This window comes from Rhagoletis zephyria, unplaced genomic scaffold (genome assembly GCF_001687245.7).
Source record: "Rhagoletis zephyria isolate East Lansing unplaced genomic scaffold, Rhagoletis_zephyria_1.1 Rzeph_scaffold_02869, whole genome shotgun sequence".
NCBI classification, from domain to species: Eukaryota; Metazoa; Arthropoda; class Insecta; order Diptera; family Tephritidae; genus Rhagoletis; species Rhagoletis zephyria.
In genome coordinates this window covers 9,116-28,069 of record NW_016159953.1, presented here as the reverse complement: position 1 = coordinate 28,069, position 18,954 = coordinate 9,116, and the positions used below count along the sequence as shown (strand labels likewise).

The 18,954-nt window shown below is 34.0% G+C and overlaps 1 pseudogene; it reads left to right on the top strand.

Annotated features, from left to right (window-relative positions):
- Positions 1–18,954, top strand: part of LOC108367938 (uncharacterized) — a 56,847-nt pseudogene that overhangs the window by 35,871 nt on the left and 2,022 nt on the right.

The following is an 18,954-nucleotide window of genomic DNA, read 5'->3' as shown; positions in this document are numbered from 1 at the left end:
GCGTTTCATAAATATTTAAATCAATCTTTTCTAAATAGCTTATTTAGTCAAACGTAAGCGCGTTAGAAATGCTGTGCATAAATTAATTAAAATAAAATAAAATAAAAAACATTTGAATACCGTTCCACGAAATAAACACACAACAAATCGTCGAAAAGCCACTCGACAGCAAAATTGTTTACCGTTATTCCGGTTGAGTTTGAAAACTTTTGTTGAAGCGTTTAAAAAAGTGCGTAAAGCGAAAAACGATTGATTTCCGTGTTTGTTTGTTGGTTATTTTCTTCCTGTTATTCAACGCGTTCAGCTGACTGGATTAAAAGACTGCGCATTTCATTAACCATACATGAAATACATATTTTGTTTGCTTAAAAAAAACATAGTTCCAAAAACGTTTTCAACAGCATCTTTTTTTAAAACCTGCAACAACAACAACATTACCATCATGCAAAAGTATTTGTTATTGTCTGTGATATTATACCTGCAAATAAGTGGAGGGCATCCAGCGAACCCAGCAAAGCAGCCAACAGCAGGTGGGTTAAAATATTTATGCGAGCCAAATGAAAGAGTTGCTAATGGCAAAGGAATTTTGAAAAGAAAAAACGCTAAAAGTGTATTTAAAAAAAATCTTTTTCTCTACTTTGTTTACAACATTCCATTTGGTGTCTGTTATTGTTACGTAATCTTCATCGCTTATTAAGGCTCCTCCTCGCTTTCGGTTGTGGTTTTGACTGCTTTTCAGTTTTAATTTTGGCGAACATATGTTTGTCCTGTTTGCGTGTGAGCGTGATGGCTGTTATGTTTTCAGCTGCACTTTCACTCTTAACGACGGACGAGTGGTCTGTTTTGACTGACGCCTGATTTCGAGCAAATCGACGTGTGTTTATTTTAATTTGTTGCGAAAAAAATAATTGCAACCAGTTTGAATTTTTATATAGTAAATAAGATACGATTTTTGAATTACGAAAGCAATTGTTTAGTGCTTTTTTTTTTTTTAATCTGGTAACTACTTTTCCATTAAGGATCGGGCATCCGCCTTATTTTAAAGAATAATTACCACAAAGTTTAAAACTATGTCATACAAATTGCGTCACTTGAATCGGTGCAGTAAGTTTAGCATTCTGCTTCGTAAAGTTTAAATTGGAGGATTTCGTGAGTTCCAGACTTAACTGGGCATTTGTTGGAAATAAATTTTAGAGTGCCAATAAATATTGTTGACTAATCAAGCTGGCATGCAGTATCGCTTAAAAAGGTCTACACGCCAGTGCCATAAGGTCTGTTAATGCATTAGTTTCCCACTGTCGTGATACTGGATCAGAATTAATGAAAAAAAGGTGGTGATGGTCGGAAAAATTTGTAACTTTTTTTTCAATCAAAAACTCTTTTCTCTTATAAAAATGCTGCATTTTTATTTCTTTATTAAAATCATTTCTATTGGCAACAGTATTTAAATGCTTCACATAGTTAATTTAAATTGGACTCATTCACGTGGCTACCTCGGCTGGTTTCACAGACTAGAGGTTTCCAAGACAAGACCTTTGTGAGAAACTCTAACGGCGTCGTCAAATGACAGCAACGAGGCCACTAACAACACGATTACCGAACTTGGCGCGCAAAAGATCGATTGTTACATCGCACGCCATCCTGCTGAAACCAAAGAACATCCAAGGCCATGTTGTTTATCTTGCCTCTGTAGCATAAACGAAATGGCGTTTCCAGTAGCATTTTAAAAGGAAAATTTGCCAATGATGCGGCAGTTTTGGTTGTTAACATAGCCACTGATATGAAAATGAGTTTCCTCAACACAATCGTTGTCCAATATGTTTGCGTTATTTCCCAACGTTGTTCGAGCGTAAAGAGATTAATTTCTTTCCGCGGAGATATGATACTGACTTTCTGTCAAGATTTGCAGCGAAAAAGTGTTGTCACTGTCAAAATAATATATGCTTGAAGAAAACACTATATGTATCACCCTGTACATATGCAGATAAGGTAAAAAAATATGAAAAAGGGCATGTAGGCACTTTTTCTGAATGAAATATTTTCACTATGCGGAAAAGCCGGATAATATATTAATTTTCGCTGGTAAAGAGGGTTAAAATTGTAATGAACCCTTAAAAACATTTTAGGAACTATTTTGGCTTCCAAATTTTTACAGTTTTAGGGTTTTAATATTTTCAAACACGGATTAACTTAATATTAAAAAAAATATTTCTATGAAATATATATAGATGTAGTTTGGCACAACGTTGTCAACAACGAATTACGATTTATAAGATATTGAAAATAGCTTGCTTTGTTAACTAAAAAAAAAAATTAACGCGGAAGCTAAAACTTATGAAAATTTTTGCGAAACGACGAGATTATAGCAAGGGACCAACCGATAAGAATTATACAGATTTTCGAATTCGCGAGGTAACGCACCCATCATAAAAACCTTAAAACATATACATACATACTTACGTATGTACATATGTATGAATATGCACCTAGGCGAAAAAGCAAAGCGAAAAATCTTATCAACGCTATACAAGAATATTAATAATAAACCAGATTTAATCTCTTCGAGCTAGCCGTTTTTATTTATTTTTTTTTGTAATAGCCTCATTACTTATTATTTTGAGTGGTAACGTTAATGAAAAGTGCACTTAACCTTGAATAATCCAAAAAACATTTGACTGCTACTTAAATTGCGCAATTAAACATTTTGACATTGAATTTATCTTCAGCAGCTGCCGCCAGCCGCAACCCACATCAGGGTGCCAATGGTAGCAGCATACTTATTTGAATGCTGGCAACAAATTTCATGTCGGATAATGTTTGTCATTAAAATTGAGTTATAACATTTTTAAGGTTGCCGTAATGGGTAATGTTTTATGTACACACATGTAAACATAAATACAAGTAAACAGATTTGCTTAGTTTCAAGTTTTTGAGATCGTGGTGAGTCTTTCTTAAGTAAAATTTTTTTTCGCTGCCTTTTTATGGATTAAAACGATGACTGTCTTTTTTTTTAAGACTGAGAGTGCATTACTTTTCTTTTATTATTGCTTTTTTCAGCTTACCATTTTCATTTCAACCGCAATATTGCAATCGAAAATATGATTGATTGGATGACCCACAACAATTGTTTGTTTCAAACATTTTTATTGCTTTTATTTTTATTTTTATTTTTTGTTGTGGCTTCAACCAATCTCATCTTGGGCAATGCATTAAAACAATGAAGGAGTGTAGTATGAATTGGTAAAGTCGCCTCACGTCTTTGTTATTGACTCGGCCATCTGCAGAAAAAATATTAGACTGCCTTTTCATGGATTAAAGCGATGACTGGCATTTTTTAAGACTAAAGGCTAGTTTTCACTATGTCAACTACAGGCTTATGCTTTGATTTTGATCAGGAAAGATCTTTAGTCGTGTACACCCGCTGCTAAATCGGCTATCCGTCATTTTTGGCCCTCAATATCGTCGGTAAAGGTATGAAAAAAGGAGATAAAGTTGTGTCAAAATATGTCGCCAAATTTTGGCGTCCAAATATGACATAGTGAAAACCAGTCTTAAGAGTGCATTATTTTTCTTTGATTATTGCTTTTTTCAGCTTACCATTTTCATTTCAACCTTTCAACCGCAATATTGCAATCGAAAATATGATTGATTGGATGACCCACAACAATTGTTTGTTTCAAACATTTTTATTGCTTTTATTTTTTTGTTGTGGCTTCAACCAATCTCATCTTGGGCAATGCAGCAAAACAATGAAGGAGTGTAGTATAAATTCGTGCGCACGCCTTTGTTATTGACCGGGTCATCTGCAAAAAGATATATCAGATATTCAGTACAAAATTTAATTAGCAATTAAAATTATAAATTTTATTCAACAGCAAGAATGCAATTCATTCAAAACAGCCATGCAATTTTTTAACTTCAAACACAAAGCAAATTTGGCTTCTGGAAAAAAGCGAACGGAAACAAAGAAGAATCCATCACCTCACTGTTTACTCTCAAGTATTTATCTTTCAACTTCATTGTTCAGTGATGTGAAACGGGCTTAGCGATTTTCCAACAGTCACATCACCTTGGGCCCTTCCACTTACATATTTACTTAGCGGGCCGGTCTAAAGTAGCAAATATGCATTTGACTTGCATATACATAATAACAAATGCAGCTGTACTTAATGCCCCAACGATGGCAACGACCGAGGTAACACTTGTTTCACTTATGGCTAGCTAATAAATACTTACAAGTTTATTCAGTTACATTTGCATAACTATTTGTTGTTACCTTCCCGTGAGGGCGTCGCCTTTTGTTACAGTTAGGGTTCTTCACAAGCTGCCATAACAGTCGGAATGCCGTTTATTTATGATAAATTTGAAAACGTAAAAAAAGCGTTTCTGATTGTATTAAATAACATAGAAGAATATTTTTGCCTTCGAAAAATTTGTGAGTTTAATAAAATATGGCACCTTATGACACCTTGTGAATTCTCTAAGTATACATACATATATGTATGTATATACCATAACTAAACTTCTTCATTGATTGGTTCCATTGGCTGGTTTGCAGTTTTTGTTTTCATTTTCACTAAGCCGCCAGGTAGTTAGTTACACTTGCGTACACAGTTAAGTTTGATGCGGTGCTACTTAAGCTATACTAAGTAGTTTGCATGTGCTTTTTGTTTTTTTGTGCAAGTGATGGGAGTGTGATATTCAAACAATACCGTTCACAATTGACCTTGCCGCATGGGCTGTCAAGTTTTGATTAATGGCATCGGACATGAAACAGAAATCAAAGCTCAGACACACATTATTTAGTTGGCAAGTTTACAATGGATTTCTCTGAATAATTGTATAATACAGATACATGTGTAGATACATTGCGAATAATTAGCACAACTTACATACTTGTTTTTGCATACCTCAGTTTGTATGCAAACTCGTATGTATGTATGTGTACATTAGGGTGGTCCAAAAATGTATGGGAGAAACACTGCTTCTCTTCAGAAGACTTCAGAGAATAATGCCCAATTGTTTATTTAAACGTTTTTTAATTTAAACTATTTTTTCTTTTTTTTCTTTTGTATATTTCTGTTTGTATATTTGATTTTTTTTGGGATATTTCGGAGACCCTTAAAAAATAGTTAAAATTCAAAAATTTTGATTTCCATGGATTCTATGCCATTTCTACGAAAAGTCTTTTTTTCCCCATACAAAATACATGGGAAACTTTGAACGCTTTGAGCGACCTCTAAATATATTTTGATTTTAAAATAAAAAAACAGGGGTATATTTTTTACGGTACAGAACAATCCTAGGGGGTGAGAGCATTAAATTTCCGACTTTACTTTTTTTTGGACCACCCTAGTGTACATACATATGTATTCACTCTAGTGGGTTAAACAATAGAAATTCCTTTATAAAGCAGTAATTTGCCCGGAATTTGCTCACGCTGGCAAATTATGTAAATATGTATAAACAATGCATTTCTGAGTTAATATAACTCTGGCCTTAGCAGAGATTGCAAATTCGAAATAAATACNCATTGCAAAGTGGTAGAATGCATGGGTAGCAAGCAGCGAAATTATGTATCAAATACAATAACAAGAGACAGCAGAAAAAAATGAAGTGAGCGAGATGAGAGGAATGAGAGAAATATGTAGCAATTCCAACAACAAAACAACTAGCACAGGGTCGCATATATCTTGCTATGCTATTTTGCAAAATATATACATGGGTTTCGACGTTGCATATTTTGCAGCGATAGGAAATGTCGTTTCCCATGTATTTTGTTGTTGTGTGTATGCAAGTTATGCAATCCATGCAATCCGTGCTACGTGCAATGGCTTTGCAAGATTTGGAGAATACCCCTATTTTTCTGCTGAGCTAGAGGAAAACAAAAATCGCTCGCTGATTAGAGAAAACTTACTTGTGTTAGGTGTGATGTTAAAATCCCTACGAATATTGGGCCCTAGATCTAAAGGTTATTTCCATTATTTCATAAGAAATAGTTGTATTGTGGGCATATACGGAGTGGATAGCCTAAGTTATTTCCTGCCTTGTGACTCAAGCGAAATCGCTTCTTAAAAATATTCCAGCTAATTCACGATGATTTCTTGACAATTTACCAAAAGCTTGGAGAGTGGCACGGGGTGTGGTCGTGCTAAAAGCAGATATGGGCAGCCAGTTTAAAAAGTGTCTGCGTTAAAGCTTCATCGACTTCGCTATCGCACTTAGAGTACACTGAGAAACAAAATAAGCCATATCGCCTTGGTTAAAAAAAAAAACACATATGATTTTGCGCCAAACAAACGTTTATTTACTTTGAACAGATTTATTTTTGGACATTTTTTTCGTTTGAAAACGAGATTTCGTTGTGCACTTCACAGAGGCTTTTTCATATTTAAGAAAAACTGAAAATAAAAATTTAAAATCATATATTCCGCCCACTTAGATTTGAACCTGAACTAGAACTCTCTAGAAAAATTTTGAGACAACATTATCATAGTTTCATTATTGGGCTGAACTAATTCTTGATAACAATTTCTAGACAACAAACGTAAGTTATTTAAAAATACTTTTTCTGTTAAAAAATTTCGAAACGCTAACATAGAAAAACCAAAAATGACATTATTTGAAAAAACCATGTTACATTTTTCTTAGTGACGAACTCCATAAAAGGCGGTTCAAGCAACCATCGCTTTTCACCCTTTAAGCATTTTATTCAGCTATAAATTTATACCTGGGTGTGAGCGCTGGAATCCATAACGTCTTAAAGGGTTGATATCGAGTTCTACTGCTAACATGTCGAGCACTTAACATAGTGCTTCGAAAATGCTTTGGTCAAGACTACTATAATAGAATGGTAATCGCCAACCAGGTATATTTCGCAATTTTGTTCAGAATATGCAAAAACTGTTAGAGCTCTTAAATCAAATGAGAACACTGAGCCGTTCGTGGATTCATAAATTAACTTTGGGTGATGAGCTTCCAAATCCAAAATAAATTATCTTACGTAGTTTGGCGGAATTCCATTTTACGCCGTTGCATTGTCAGTTCCATGTAAGTGACTCATATAAATACTTCTGGGTGTAAATTAAATCGAATAGAGTATTTATTAGTGATACTTTGGATAGAATCAAGTATTTCCTTTCTTTAGTATTATCGAAATTTATCGCATCATCCATATCTATTAAGTTATCGGAATTCATCGAGTTAATGAATTTGATCAATGTTAATTGTGTTATCGCTTTGTGTGACAACATCAAGGCGCACGCCACAAGTCGGAGGAGAAGCTCGGCCAAACACTAACATATGTGAGCGCCAATCTATTATTATTAATTGTGTTATCGAAATTTATCGAGACGCGTTGTTGAAATATACTGATACTTATCGAGCTATACAAATTTATCGGATTATCGAAATTTATCAAGTTGATGAAATTTCATTTTATATATTCATTGAGTAATCAATATATGTACATATATTGAGTGAAAAAAATTTTGTAAAGTTATCGAATTTTATCGAGTCAAAAAAATTTATCGAGTAGTCGTGATGTATCGAATTCTTTCAAATGATCGAGTTATCGATATTTATTGTTTCATCGAAATTTATTTCTGGTTATCGAAATGAGTCAGTTTATGGAATCGAAGTTTATGGGATTTTAAAAATATATTGGTTATTTAAACTTCATGAATTTATCGAGCTATCGTTATTTTTCGAATTTTATCGAGTTACCAGAGTTATCGAAATTTGTAGATAAATGGAAATTTATGGAGCTGTCAAAATCGAGTTATCGATATACTACATACATATATCGAGATATGTAAATTATTCATTTATCGAAATTTTTCCAGTTCTGGGAACGCACACTTATCTAAATTAATGGAGCTGTCGAATTTTATCGAGTTATCTGCATTGAGTGATTTTGAAATTCATTAAAGTTCGTAAAATTTTTTAAAGTTTGTCGAGTTATCGAGATACATAGTGTCCGATGGTTACCGTGTCATCCTAATTGAAAATTGTATTTGCTCAGGACCAATTTTATGTTACTGCCAGTAGACTTCCTTCATTTTACATTTTTAAATTTCAGATACTTCAAACCAAGGTCATTGGTTTGACGAACAAACGGTTTTTATGAAAAAAACATCGTTTATAGAGAAATTGGTGCTCCGTTAAACTGTAACGCTAATAAATATATTTAAAAAAAGATATACTTACAACCTTTTAGTCACGTTTTAGTTCCAATGCAGGAGATTTTCTTTTGAGTAATTTTGTGCCTTATCACTTAATCGATATACTGCATTTGAAAACATACCCAGGGCTCTAAAAAATTAGAAAAACGCTAGAGTTTCGACAGCAACTGGCACTCCTAGTGTGTATTTAATTTCCGAAAGTTTTATGTCTTAAAGAAGTCAGACCTAGACATTCGTACGGGAAATGAAATATGTCATCCAAGCAGCAGCTGTACTCTGTTCTATAATCTGAATACTTTGCAGATCCACTGCTGTTTTTCTGCTATTGTCAAGTCTAAATATTTTACAAAGCCTTGCTTTTTTCGCAAAACGCTGGCAAACTACTGTTTGTATTTGTCTGTGAGGGCATCCGCTAATATTCCTATGCCCAAGAATACCGGCAAAAGAGAAAAACATTGATTGAGTTACCAAGCGTTTTCTTTCCATACTTTACAGTAATTTGCAGCGAGCGACTAAGTGGTTTTGTTTCTGAGTTCCTACCGTCTTTGAATGCTATCGCGTATCAGATAATTAGGGATAATTTAATTGGTAAGCAATGTATCACGAGTAGGATCTGCGGTCTATTCTTCTGTAGACTGAAAACCATTTTTGGTCTAAGTTATATGACGTTGATCTCCCAGATTAACCTAACTGTAGAAAACTGTATAGCCGATGGAAGGGAAAGTAATTGCTTTACAAAGAATTTCAGTTCCACTAAAGACTGCAAAGATGAATAAGTTAATAATAGTTGAAGCCAAAAAACATGGCAAGAAGAAACTTTAAACCATCCTCTCTGTATCTGAATCCCGCATTTTTTAGGAATGTATGTAATAGTAATGCTGAATGTGGCGATGGATATCAAGTGAAGAAATTTCTCTTTAATTGTAAGAAATGTTAAAAAAAATGCTGCATATTAATTTTCTGAGTCATCAACTTCAAATACTTCAATACTGGTTATTGGTTTAAAATACGTACATATACAAATGTATATACTGACATACTATCTTCTAAGAGAAAGGAGTTGAAAAGAACAATTGCAAATTGATTAAAATCGTATCCGTTTGTGGTTTCCAAATAAAAAATTCAAAGAATACAGGTTATTTTGGGAACTACAAAAATAACAATAAATATTGAAAAGCTTTTAAATATATGCGCAAATAAATCTCATGCGCCCTCTTCACCTGCAATTAGTGGGTTATCGTGATGGTCTTTAAATATAAGAGCTGGGGCAACCAAATTTGTATGTAGAGAACCTCTGCAAAATCATTTCAGTTAATTTGTATGGCGAATTGTAAAATCGCTAAGCCGTCATTGCAATTAATTTTAACACCCTTTTTCGAAGTGTTTCATTCTTTTTGTTTTTGGTGNTTGTGTGGTGTGGTTTGGTCACTGGCTCGCCGATTAAAACACGCGCCGCTATAAATTTGCAAATGTATTTGTGTGACTTGGATTTGGCGAATTTCTGCTGTTGATGCTGACGTAGATTGTCCGAACTGTGTGGACGAGTCTCAGTACACGAACAAATGGACAATGCCGCTGCTGAAACTGGGCGAGAAGCGTTACTACCTCGGCATCTTCTTCAAGGTAAGCTAGATTCCGGTTCTGTAGATTTTTTTTTTTATTTTAATTTATAAGTACATAAAATCAAAAGTATTCTACCACTTTTATTATGCGCATATGTACATACATATGTGTGTATGCTATACACTCACATACATACATATGCTCATACTATATAGGCAAGTTTATGCATGTATCTGGACTAGAAACTGTCAACTGCATTTTTTCGTTTTTCCTTTGCCGGTTTGTTTTATTTTATTTGATGTTTTCTTTGTTTTTTATTGCACAGCTGCAAGTTTTGCACTGAAATAATAATAAAGCCATGTGAATCTTGCAATAAAATTGTGTACTTTTGCATTCATATATTTTTCATGAAGCGCTCAGACAGACTAGTAGTAACGGCTATTTGTGTAGGTAATGCAAACAGTAAATAAATTTTTTAACAGCACAGTTGCTGCATCTTGCAGCGCGATTGAAGCGGAGCGGTACGAAGTTATTGGCGCCGCGGGTGATGTTGCTTGCTTTTTATGAGCCATGACAGAGAGTTGTGGGTTGTACATACATACTATGTAGGTGCAAGTTGAAGGAAGATTAAATTTAAGTTACACAAATTGCGACAATTTAAATTTATTATAAAGCAAATGAAATATTTCAACGCAGTTGACAGGGTAGCCACATGAAATGGCTCCTTGAAAGCAGATAAAATGCGCAAATTTGTAGACACTCATTTGATGAGCGAAATAATTAAGTTTCTAGGAAAAAAAACAAGATTTGTTAAACACCCATTTACTTTCATTTGTTTAGCGATTTTATCTACATATTTAACGGGTTTGTTTAATTATTGAAACACTTTGTTACACTAAAATTTAATGGGCTACGAAACTGCATACTCAAAAAAATTCTAAATAAAAGAATTTTTAAATTTTACCCAACTTCGGTGTAAAAAAAAAATCATAATTCAAATTATTATAGAGTACACCCCATGATGCTATACTTAAATATTGCGCAATACTCAGAGCTATCATTGTGAATTTTTTTTTATTTTTTTTTGAGTTGGCATATTTTCAAAAACTTTTTTTTTTTATCAAAAAATGTGTATGTGAAAAATTTTCCTAAATAAAAATTTTTAATATATATTTTTTTATATAGAATTTTGATGTGTGTATGTGTGACTTCTTTTTTAAATTTTTTCCTCACCCCGTTCTCGAGATATTTGGAAAACTATTAAATCGATTTCTTTTTGTTTTTGTGCTGTAAAGCTTTTAGAAACGTATTAATCAAGCTCAAATTTAATATTTTATGCATCAACCCTAAAAATTTGTAACAAATCAAACCCATGAAGTGTGAACCCCGTCCGGTTTTTGGTATGCAACACCCCTTATATTTACATACATTATTCTTCAATAGATTACGTTTGATATGCGGTTAGAATGTGAAAAAAAAACCTTGAGGTAAAAAACAGCAAAACACTTACGGTGTCTTTATTTCCCCTTTCTCTATTCGCGATCAATTCTAAAGCCGGGATCACACGATGTGTACATTTGTACAGATTTGTCCATTTTCACCGTTACAGAGTGGTGTTGTTTGGAAATCTTTTTACCATATTTATCCTATAATTTTTCCACTGAACTAATAATAAACCAATATGGCAGCTTCATAATTCATCTTGTTGAATAGAAAATTTTAAATATATTCGCTAATCTTCTTCCTTGCCACAAGTCGAGAATCGGCTGCGTCGAATGAAATTATCCGCTAAAAGATTATGTAATTATTTAAAGCAGTTGTAAGATTTTCAAAAACTATACGATTATATTCTTAGAATCAACAAAAAAATTGTGAAATAAAAAGAACTACTATTTTTCAATAAAAAAATGTGTTACGGTTTTGGAAACGCATTCATTAGCCTTTTTAGCGTTTTCCCACATTTTTTTGTAATCTTCATGTCTCTTTTGGCGTGAGCCCAGAATTTCTCAACCGAACTCAGTTTGCAAACATTTCGGTAGATTGGCTTCTCTTGATATCAAAACTACGTCTTTCCTTTGAAATCAGTATACTAAGTATCACGTGATATAATAGAAATTTCATGCCTGATCTTAGCAATATTCAAACAATTATCGGACCTCAGCAAGCAAAATGCTTACAAAAAAACCATCCTGCGTTGTGAGATAGCATAAAACTGTACATCATTAAAACGTTCAGGAAATCCTACCCGGATCGTGTGAAATGGTACTAAAGGTGTATGCTACCAATTGCAATTTTTTTTTCTTAACAATACTAAGATTAAGTAGTGAACTTCCATATTAAAAAACAAATCATTAATAAGCAAAAATAGGACCACATATGTATTTACTTATGGATTGCAATTTGTTTCTGTCACATCTCGTCATTTTTGACCATTTATTTCTTATTTCTTATTTTTCCCCAACAAAACTCAAAAGTCACTCTGGCTTAATTGTGAAGGTCGTACACCTCTACATACAAAAAAAAAAAAAAAACAAAGGCGTTATGTGCACATGCGTATTTTGGTAGGCTGCATAAGCGTTCATGTAGCTAATGCACAAATTAGATTTAGACGCCTTTAACTAATATTGACTAATTGCCGTAAAAAAGAGATTCATTCATTATACACCTGCCACAGTTCACCCAATTAAAGTGTTTAAGTAATAAATCAGCGCAGCCACTTGGCAATCTTGCGTTTTTCTGATATATGTACATATGTATGTATGCATGTATGTTTATATTTTTGCCTCATCTGCGTATAGATTAAAATTAAAATGTAGATATCTCTGACTTTTCAACGTTGACAAATTGCAAGCTTACTGAATGTTCTTCGACTTGGACATACATACATATATACATATTCATATGCAGGCAATTAGTTAAATGTTTGGAAAATGCGCGTGCGTATCGCGCGAATAAATTACGAACTGCCATTACGGCGTTTCTAAGGATTGTGCTGTTGAAATCCCTCCAGCTATTTAGCATGAAAATCACATACATTTTATTAAAAGCGACATTGTGTTTACGCTTTAATTAAGAACGTTTAATGTTGTGACACTTTAATTGCCACTAAATGACTTGTAGGTTGGCGTTAGTGATCGTAAAATAAGTTGGTAATAAGCAGTTGCAGCTGTTGAAATCAATTAGTGAATTTTCAAGTTACAAGCAATAACTCAATTTGATATACTTACATACTTATATATGTATTACAAATTACTTTATTAAGTTGTAGGCACTTTGTGGTATGTAGGCTGGATAACTAGCTAATACTTAACGTTCTTTGTGAAGGCTAATGCGGAAGTTCTTAAAAAAAGATTTTATCTTAAAAACCCATAACCCCTCTAATAAGCTCGGACAATTAACTAACTTATCCCAAATCACAACCAGTCCTTTGTAACCGATTGCACAAACTTGCAATGGAGTTTGTAATCTTTCCAGTCGCATATTGACTAATTGATTTTTTGGTCCTTACGCTTAAGGGAATTAGAAGAAATTTTTTCCACTAAAAATATCACTTTATTTGAAAGTCAAACGCCATATTGTTTTTTGCTTTGGACCGGCACTAAACAAATTCGCCACACGCGTCGCACATTTGCGAAGTAACGAAAGTTGTGCATCCCGAGTGCAGATAGGTCCTTCCGCACCTTGTCCTTCCATTGTGTTCCTGGACGCCATTTTATCGTTGTCCACTCATAGGTACCGAGCCGGGCATCATCAGCCATGCGCCCAACAGCTGTACTATTTTTATAGGCTTAACTATGTATGTGTGTCCACTTCCCGGCAGCAATCAAAGCATGTTCATGCTTGTTCGACATCGATCACGTTTTTACGCCATATACAAAGATGTGCCTGATGAGAGATTTGTAGAGCGTTTTGTTGTTGGTCGAGAGTGGACTCTCCTTTTCAAATAACTTCCGAGGTTCTAGTGCGATCTGATAGCAAGAGTTATCCTGCACTTGATCTGCAAGTTCCCCTGCGATTCAGATTGCCGGCTTGTCGTGAAGAGGTCCTTACCAATTTGAACCAAGCTATAGGTTGTGCTCAACGCTACTCTACATAGCTTTTTCGGCGATACCAAATTTAGACATGGCGTCGTAGAGGTAGCTTCTCTTCGTGCTTTCGAAAGCGACGAAAAGTTAGTGTGTGTCGATCTGTTTATCTAAGGTTTTTTCGGTATTTAATGGTCATAGAAAATGTGGTCAATGGTGGATATGCCAGACATGAAGCCATGCTGATCAAGTCCAATCAGCTGATTCGTAAAGGGATTCAGTCTTTTACGCATTAGGCCCATGAAAGGAGCTTATATGCAATGTTGATAAGGGATTGGACAAGATAGCAGCTCTTTGCCGCCGCCTTTGAACCACTCAGCCGGTATTTCGTCAGCTGCAGAGGCTTTGCTGTTCCCTATGGGCTTTTCTTCGTCACTCGCACCATGTGTGTCACTATTAAAAAGCACTCTGAATATCGCTTACTAGATTTCCGTTTTAATTTCTGAAAGAACCAGCCACGTATGCTTAAAGCTTTGAATTTTTCTTTCCGAGTCATTATTAATACCCAAGTTCGAATTATGAGTACTCTGCTTGGATATATGTATTTAAATACGCTATTTAGAGTACTTCCAAAGGCCGCAGGCGTCCGTTGTGATTCTCAGAGAAAGAAGATTTCAATGGATATCTCTCTTCACGCACCAAAATGTTTCCTACTCCTGCAGCGTCTAAACAGCTGACTCAATGAAACTCTGTCGAAAATGTTAAGTATTCGAAGAAACGGCTCCCTGAACTCTGATAATTTGGTTTCGAAGATTAGTCAATTCGCTTTTTATAGTTGCTTCATATCTTTCCTCAACTTCGGGCCTAAATGCTTAGACTTAATCGCTTCTTAATTTCACGAAGCACTATATTATTTTGCTTTATAAGAGATCATTGGTGACTTTTTCTTACAAATACAAATGTCTCCTTGCTTAACTTTTCGCTTCTATTACTCTGCCCATAGCTTTATTTGTGAGTTTTGTCCAAGTGTTGCATAATCGTACAAGTATATGAGTTCGAGTAACCTTAGCCTCATTGCTGCCAATAAAAGCATACAACTTTTTAATGACAGTACATCCAATGAGTTAACACCTTATTTGTAACACTTTTGCTATGCGAAAATCAAAAAGAAAACATCAAGAAACTTTTACTTTTACTCAACAACTTTCCTACAGGAAATAGCAACAAATAGTTCAAGTCATGAAAGTAGAACAGAACGTTTTGTTATGCAGCAAGTGGCAACAACAAAATTAATTGACGTTCTTGGCCCAAACACATACATTTACTTACTTACATATATAATTATACTCGTGCACACATACATATGTATGTCTATGCATGGCAAATCTTCACCTGCATAAATATTATTTGGGCCGTTAGGCTTACTTTTCATCAGCATAAGGTTGGTGCTAATTAGATTGTGCAACAAGTTGAGTTCACTTACCAACATATTTATTTAAGTACATACATACGTAATTACACATGTATGTGTGTATGTATGCACGTGCACAGCGCTTACGTTCTTATGTAAGTAGATACTAGGTATCTCTTTTAGAGCTGTGTGTGTTCGCTAAAGTGGTAAACGGCGTCGAACAGATGCGAATTTACGATGTAATTAATTAATTTAAGACTATTAACTTTCGCTTGAGTTGAGAATGGAAAAAGGCAAAGGCCGCAAGTATGCATGCACATGTTCCCACATACAAATAGTCTGTGATATACACATGTGTGTATGTACGTATATGAGCATAATGCGCTGCAATTTACACAAAAATATCCGGAATTCTTTTGAAATTTTTATTTGAGTTGTAAACGAAACCAGCACACAATTAAGGAGCGATCTGAATAGTGGGAATGAATAGGTGAACTGGTTTTAAGGCACCGCAGGGTCTATTCTATTTAAGTAAGAATATAATAAAGGTGCATATGAATGTTTGTATCTAACAACTCAATATTTAATAAATACCTCAACACAAAATTTTGAAATTTTAATAAAAGCCAGTATATGTATACCCTACTATTTTTTAGGTCCCGAAAATGCCGGGATTATTTGCAAAGAATCCCACGATTTTCGAGATTTATACTTTGCACGGGTGGCAACAATGGAAACGTTTTATGTTGACCAGTTTTTGCTAATATTTATTTTGTTTATTTAATATTTAATATTTTTTGTATAAATGCCTAGTTCATTACACATACACATAACACCGTGCGACAGACAAACGCACAAACAATCAATATATTCGCGAAACCATGGGCCAAATATATGCAGTAAAATTGCGTTTTTAGTTTTTCTCTCTGACGTCAGGATTTTTTAAAAGGATTTGGAAAGTTGAATAATATGAGTAATTCAGAAAATCATTTCAAAATTTCATTGCAATTTATTTAGAAAAACTGTACGTTTATCAAATTAACGAGAAAGAAAAAGGAAAAGGAAAGAAAATCAGATAAAATTTTTTGGTGCATAAGGTTGATTGAAATGCCTTTTTAAAATTTTATCTTTGAATTTCCTTGTAATATTTATTTTGAAACAATTATATGTTAACGACTAATATTGCCTCGACAACATTCCCGAATATAGTCCTTCTAGCGTTATAAGCTTAAAAAAATAAAATTGATTAAACGACATTTTCAATACCCATTCGTCCTTGTGAACCCAAAACTTTTTACTTTTTTTTGTTAATCCTACAGAATTTTCTGTTTCATTTGGTACTCATTTTTATTTAACAATGCACTGAATTTTTTTAATATTTTTTTGAATTTATCATATCTTTGAAATTATAAAGTCTTAAAAAAAATTCTCAAACTAAAAGCGATTCAATTCTAGGTACGCAATTTTATAGCCCATTAAATTACAGGATGATAAAGTGCAAGTTGAAAGTGGCTAAAAGAACCGTTAATTTTTTATTATTATTTTTTTTTCTTAGGGTGTCACTCATTTTCTTCCATACAAAGTATGTTCGACAATTTGTTTATATGGAAGAAACTGCCCAGCAACGTAGAAAAATCCCCAAAAATCAACGGTATTTTGTAGCTGCTTGATGCTTGCATTTTTTTACTATAACTTAATGGGCTATACAACTGCGTACCTATAATTTTTCTTAAAATTCTCAGTAAAAAGTTTGAAATGTTTTTTTTATTTTTTAATAATTTTTGTACAAATTTTGAAATGCGTTTTACATGCAGTTAATTATATGTAAAAAAAGACTTATAAACAATTTCTTTTATTTCTGCCACTAGTATTATGAATTTCTTTCAAACACTTAATACATTTCTTTACTTAATTTTTGTTTTTGCATCGCGCTTTTTTCGACATATCTTAAGTTACTTTATCAGATATGTATGTAGACGCTAAAGTATTATAGGAATAGGAAAAATCGAAGAAATTAACATCCCTAGCCCCTACATATGCATGTAGTATATTTAAGACAAAACATGAAAAATCGCAAGAATGTGGATATCTATTCAACTGAAGAGTATGTATTTCCAATTAATTTACTAATGTACTAATATACTTATGTATTTACATAAGTATTTTCAAATGTTTGTGGCTTCCGTAAGCAAATTGCTTTATTTAATAAAAGCCAGGCGGGCATATGAGCATGTTGCACTGCACATGTGCTTCAATTGAGCAAATTGCGGTGAGTTAAATTGACTGTCTCGTGATGTATTGCGCAAGTAGCACCACTTGAATGTAAAATTATATTACATCAGAGTAGTAAAAGCAATTGACGACAGTAACAGTTGCTCTCAATGGTGTTTACTATTCATGCAATTGTGGTTAAATGCCAACCGAATTAACTTGGAAGTAATTATACATAAATAGTACATATGTATGTATGCACAAGTATACGCACATATGTACGTAAGATGAAATACGATTATGCGCGGCTGAGTTCAATTAGTCAAAATGGTTTTCAAGTGAATTAAAGTCACTAAATCGCAAGCAGATGATACGTTAGTAGGTAAATAATTCAACTTCAGCCTATTTGTAAGCCAAATAAATTTACTGGCCTTGCATAGTATAAAGGAAACTTTTATACAAAGGTTACAAAGCACAATTCTGGTTGTTTTAAGAAAGTAATATTTTAATTTTTTTATACATATTTCCAGCAATTATTTTGGGTAACCTTTAAATTTAAGTAATGCACTTATTATTTGATGTTCTGTAAACTAATACATTTTTGCTGCCAAAATAGCATAGCCAACGTGTAAAATCACTTGCGAAATTGATTGCCCACACAGCGAGTTGCTAGCTACAGAAGTACTGACACATATTGCAACACCTTCGGTTGGTGGCTTAATTTTTTTTTTTTTTTACCATCACCACGATATCTGGTACAAATTCAATAATGAGATTGCTTTCGAAAGAGCAAGCTTGGCATCCGTTGCAAAAGCCAGCCAATAGAGCGGCAATCAATGTGGCTGCGGCACTTCCAGTAGCATTCATTTCATTCGGCCACTTTGACGCCTTAAAACTCTTTAAACCACCGACCAACCTGTTCAATTTACTTCCATTCATAATGTGATTGAAAGCTGTGAGTAGTCACATCGCATACATACATATGTATTTATGGTTAATTCAATATGGCACATACATACATATATACTTATATGTAGTTAGCAACAAATTGATCGCATTCAGACATGCACACAAACATGCGCTGCGGGAATGCACCGAGTAGTTTTGCTCAGCTTGCAATCATTTTTGACATTTTATGGATAACTTAAAAATACGGGCCGTTATGTGGAGCACATGCGTAATGTGAATTATGGCACCCTGAAATTGTGCATATGGAAACTGTGCATACGAAATAATGCATATGAAAAAACCGAAATAATGCATACGAAAAAAACCGACATAATGCATATATGCACAGTTTCGGTTGAAAACCGAAATAATGCATATGAAAAAAACCGACATAATGCATACATGCACAGTTTCGGTTCAAAACCGAAATAATGCATATGACAAAAACCGAAGTAATGCATACATGCACAGTTTCGACTCAAAACCGAAGTAATGCATNCCTTACTAAGCAGAATTCTCCTTTCTGTGTTGCCGGAAAAGAAGGGCGGAAGTATTTTACCGCAGAACTTCTCTCTGCGTAGGCGGCCTTCGGCCGCGCTTAGGGATTATAACC